This window comes from Conger conger, chromosome 15, assembly GCF_963514075.1.
Source record: "Conger conger chromosome 15, fConCon1.1, whole genome shotgun sequence".
Lineage (NCBI taxonomy): Eukaryota > Metazoa > Chordata > Actinopteri > Anguilliformes > Congridae > Conger > Conger conger.
This window is the reverse complement of record NC_083774.1, coordinates 6,472,479-6,477,785: the sequence shown is the minus strand read 5'-3', so window position 1 is coordinate 6,477,785 and position 5,307 is coordinate 6,472,479.

Sequence of the window (5,307 nt, the reverse complement as noted above, 5' to 3'; positions counted from 1 at the left end):
ACGGATGCTGGACGATATAATAAAATATTAAAAAATAAAAATAAAATGTTGTGTTGTATAAAATGCAATGCGGTTATGTGTCGGAGAAAAAGAGTTTGGCAGGCTACGTATTTTTGGCTGAAGGCATTTCATTTCTTTCATTTTATTTGGAATGGAACTGTCTATACTCTTAGTCTATCTTCATATATCACCCTAACTTATATTATTCCTGCTACCTAACTTTATGTTGGTTACAACTTCCAATACAGCCCAGATGGGTCTCTCTCACTCGCATACACACACTCACACACACGCCATTTTGCTGATCCCCAGTCAGGCTAGTGTCACCATAGTGAGGGTTGGGTCACGCTCATACCGTGTTCTTCACTGATCTCAGGTCAGGAGGTCTCGTATCAGCCGTGAGCGGAGCCGCTGGTTGTCATGGTGACGCGGTGGCAGTACCTGCCTGGGACTGCGCTGGGCGGGGCCAGGAGAGGCTCACCTGGGCTTCGTTTCCTGGTGTGGGGCAGAGCGGGGGACAGAGGAGAGGACCAGCACAGCCTCACAGGGCACCAGCAGCAGTATGCCAGGAGCCAGGGACAGGGTTCAGGTGGGTGCATGTGTGTGTGTGTGTGTGTGTGAGAGAGAGAGAGAGAGAGAGTGAGTGAGTGGTGTGTGTGCAAGGGAATGTGTATGTGTCTGTGTGAGAGAAAGTGAGTGTGTGTGAGAGTGAGAGTCTGTGTGTGACTGAGGGAGTGTGTATTTGTGTCTGTGTGAGAGAAAGTGAGTGTGTGTGTGAGAGAGAGTGTGTGTGAAAAATTGTGTGTGAACGTGTGGGTTGCTGTACTTGTCCCAGTCTCTCTCCATACAGGCGTTGACCATAGCAGTCAAGCAGTCAGGTTTTTTGGGCAGGGGGTTTAGGGGGTTGTGTCAGTTGATGTAGTCAGACTAGAAGAGATTATTTATATAGATAATTTTTACATTCACACCTGTTTCTGAAATGTATTGCCAGTTAATAGGCCTGGACAGCTGATGTGCTTGCTCTGACCCTCCATGTCCATAATATCCAATTCAAGTTTATGTGGTAAAACGCTTTTTGCAGAAGATTGTCACAAATACATTTTACAGGGTAACAGAAGGGCAAATGCCAGGCCTGTACCTCCAAATAGCAAGTACACGAGGCGAAACAATCCTCCCCTGCGGGGAGAAATCTGATGAGGAACCTGGCATCCTCCGCTGGACGGCCAGGTGTAATAGTGGACTGGATATGACATAAATGCAGTAAGATGTTTATAGCAATTCAAAGGGTTGAACAGTATACAGTTATGGTGATAAACTTGCTGTAAAAGTGAGGTGTAACGTACTGTCAGGCTGTAGTTTTGGCAGCTGTTTGAGCTTTTGTTCTGAGGTGGGTAAGTGATGATAAAACTCATCGCTTACCCGCTCATGATAAAACTGCTGTTTTTACTGGTGCGGTTTATTATGTGAGATGGGTCTTATCTGGCTTTGGAGGGAGCGTAATCGTCTCCCTATGTTCACCACTTTAACTATGCAAATCGGGACAATTACGCTCCATTTGAATGTGTATGACCTCCCTCTCCCTCCATCAGAACACGCAGGGCTGTGTTAGCCGGTGCGCAAACGTTTGAATAATCTCTCGGGGAAAAAACACGTGCAAAAACGTATGCACGCTCAAGAATTAAGCTGTCAAAAGGTTTTTAGATTTGTATTAATGAGGTACACCATTGAGGTACAAATATTGTCTTATGAGTTCTTTTTTAAGCAATTTTGAAATAAGGAATTTTTGAAACCATGCCTAACATGAAGACAACACAAGGGTTAACACGACAGTTATCTTAAAACAGCACTTTTGAACACAGAAACATCGAATTGAGCAGACATTGACATAGCAAACCGCCGTTCTCTAACTGAACGCACTGCGAGCCGATGGTGTCCAGTACAGGACTTTTGCCTGGTATCTCCAGCCGTCCCATCAACTTACATCTATTGGGCGTGAGTGTAGGAGTGTGCGATCAGGAGTACCTTCGTTAACAGTGCTCTCAGTGGCTCGATATGAGTTTATCTCGCTATTCAAATATTCACACTGTGACACTGGCCTTTCTTATACCTGCCTTCTCGTGAAAGTCACGTCACTCTCAGGTGTTCTTATGCCCAAGCGTCTGGTGAAGCGCACCTGGTGTGTGAAACAACAGGCAGGTACACGCACAGTTACCAGTGCCCATGTAGGCCTTACCTGAGCACAACAGGACAGGAAAGGAGGTATGTAAATAGGAAATGAGCTAGGGACACCTGGGTTAGTATTTCGTGTTGTTAGAAGAGAAAGGTACAATTACAAAACTGCAAAGTGCAAGGAGAGGGCTTAAGGGAAACAGGTCTGCTCTCTTCAGTAGTTTGTGCTCAAGGTATTTTACCGTTAAAGGATATTTTACTGTAAAATGATTTCTTGGGCTCCCTTTCATTGGGATTTTACATTTTGCGTCTGAGTCTTTGGTGCTTAAAAGGTTTCCTGGAGCGACGGAAACGCAGTGTGGGGGGCACCCTGTGCCTTTTCTTCTTCCAGCGTGCGGATTATCGCTCTGCCGGTCCACAGGCAAATGTCCGCTTTGCATTGACCCGGCCGCGTGGATGGCCTGCCTCTCGTGCAGTCAAATGGGGCCACGCTCCACATCGCGTGCCCTTTTACCTAAAGCACACAGCCTGTGGTGCTGCTCGCCCAGGCCAACCTGCAGCCATTCCCTCTCCTGTTGGCAGCTTTCGCTAATGATGCTAATTTCAAACCGGCACACCCAAACCGGCACTTTAAATACACGGCTGTGGCTCACTTCTAAGTTCTCTTGTGTACCTCTGCGCTAACTGGGAAAAAATTAGTGCAGTCCGTTAGTATTTGGACAGTGACACAGTTTCTGGTGTTTTTGCTCTGTACTTCCAGCACACTGGATTTAAAAATGAAATTATGAATATGAGCTTAAAGTGTAGACACATTCAATATTTTATTTCAAATTCATGTGCTGGAGTACGGAGCCAACAACAGAAAGTTTGCCGAATACTTGCGGACTGCGCTGTATTCTTGAAATTCAGAGATCAGTCTTGGTATCGAGGCATTTTCTCAGCGGATGTAGGAAGAGTTTAGTGATTATTTAATTTAATTTGGAATGTAGCCTCTGCAGTTCATAACATTAAATCCCAGATTATCTCTTTCACATTTAGGTAATATGTGTATTCTAACTATTGTAATACAAACATTTACACTCAGTGAGCACTTTATTTGGTATTTATTAGACTTATTGAGTCTTCTGCTGCTGTAGCCTATACACTTAGAGTTGTGATTCATTGTGTGTTCAGAAATGCTCTTCTGTATACCACTGTTGTAATGTGTGGTTATCTGCATCTGACCTCTCATTAACGATTTTTCTATCTTCAGAACTGCTGTTCACTGGATGTTTTTTGTTTTTTGCACCATTCTCTGCAAATTCTAGAGACTGTTGTGCGTGAAAATCCCAGGAGATCAGTCACTGAGATCACATTTTTTCCCCATTCTGATGGTTGATTAACTGAAGCTCCTGACCCATATCTGCATGGTTTTATGCATTGCACTGCCGCCACACGATTAGATAATCGCATGAATAAGTAGGTGTACAGGTGTTCCTAATAAGGTGCTGAGCGAGTGTATACGCTAACTGTATTGCAATTTGTATTGTAAAAGCATCAGATTGAATTGATATTTAACTGAAATCAAATCGAAACCGAGTGAATTGAAATCACATCAAAAACAGGAGATCATTGCCTGAAGTGGAAATGATGCAGGAAGGCATTAGCGGTCATTCAGAGCTGTCCTGAGGGCCTCTACAGCTGGGTGTGGCCTCCCGGTACAGGGCGTGGCTGTCCGCGGTGTTGGACGTCAGGATGGATAAATGTTTGCGACGTTGCATTGGGCTGGCCCTCTGAGGGCCTGTGTGGGAATATCTCAGTCTCTGCTGGAGGGTCAATATTTACACACTGCGTGTGTTCAGCTGGGTGGGGCCACCCCAGGGCAGGGGATGCGGAGGACTTTAGAACACACACACACCTATACACCTGTACACACACACCTATACACGTGTACGCACACAGCTATACATCTGTACACACACACACCTATACACCTGTACACACACACCTATACACGTGTACACACACACCTATACACGTGTACGCACACAGCTATACATCTGTACACACACACACCTATACATGTGTACGCACACAGCTATACATCTGTACACACACACACCTATACATGTGTACGCACACAGCTATACATCTGTACACACACACACCTATACATGTGTACGCACACAGCTATACACCTGTACACACACACCTATACACCTGTACATACACACCTGTACACACGCACACACACAGCTATAAGCGCACACACACATATAAACACACACACACAGAGCTATAGACATACACAGCAATAAACACACACACAAACACACACACCTATATACCTGTACACACACACCGATACACATGCACACACACCTATAAACACACACACACACACAGCTATACACATACACAGCAATAAACACACACACACACACACACCTATACACCTATACACACACCTACACACGCACACACACAGCTATAAGCACACACACACACACACCTATATACACACACACACACACACCTGTACACACATACTCCCAGCTATACACATACACAGCAATAAACACACACACACACACACACACATACACCTACAGTACTGTGCAGAAGTCTTAGGCACCCTAGACATTATTATATATATGTTTATTTTTTGTGTGTGTTAGTACAAAAGAACACATTTGAGATTTCCAAATATTAATTTTCCAAAAGATTTTTGTGTTTAATTTAATAAAGTAACATATTACTGTAAGCAATTGACTACTATTTACATAAAAACTTGATCAAGGCTGTCTGAGATCAGAAGCACACCCACACCTATACACACACATACACATACGCAGTATAGACACACACAGCAATAAACACACACACACACACCTATACATGCACGCACTCCCACACACACACACATACACAGTATAGACACACACACACAGCTATAAACACACACACCTAGACACGCACACACACATACACAGTATAGACACACACACAGCTATAAACACACACACCTAGACACACACACACACACATACACATACACAGTATAGACACACACACACACAGCTATAAACACACACACCTAGACATGAACACACACAAACACACACACACATACACATACACAGTATAGACACACACACA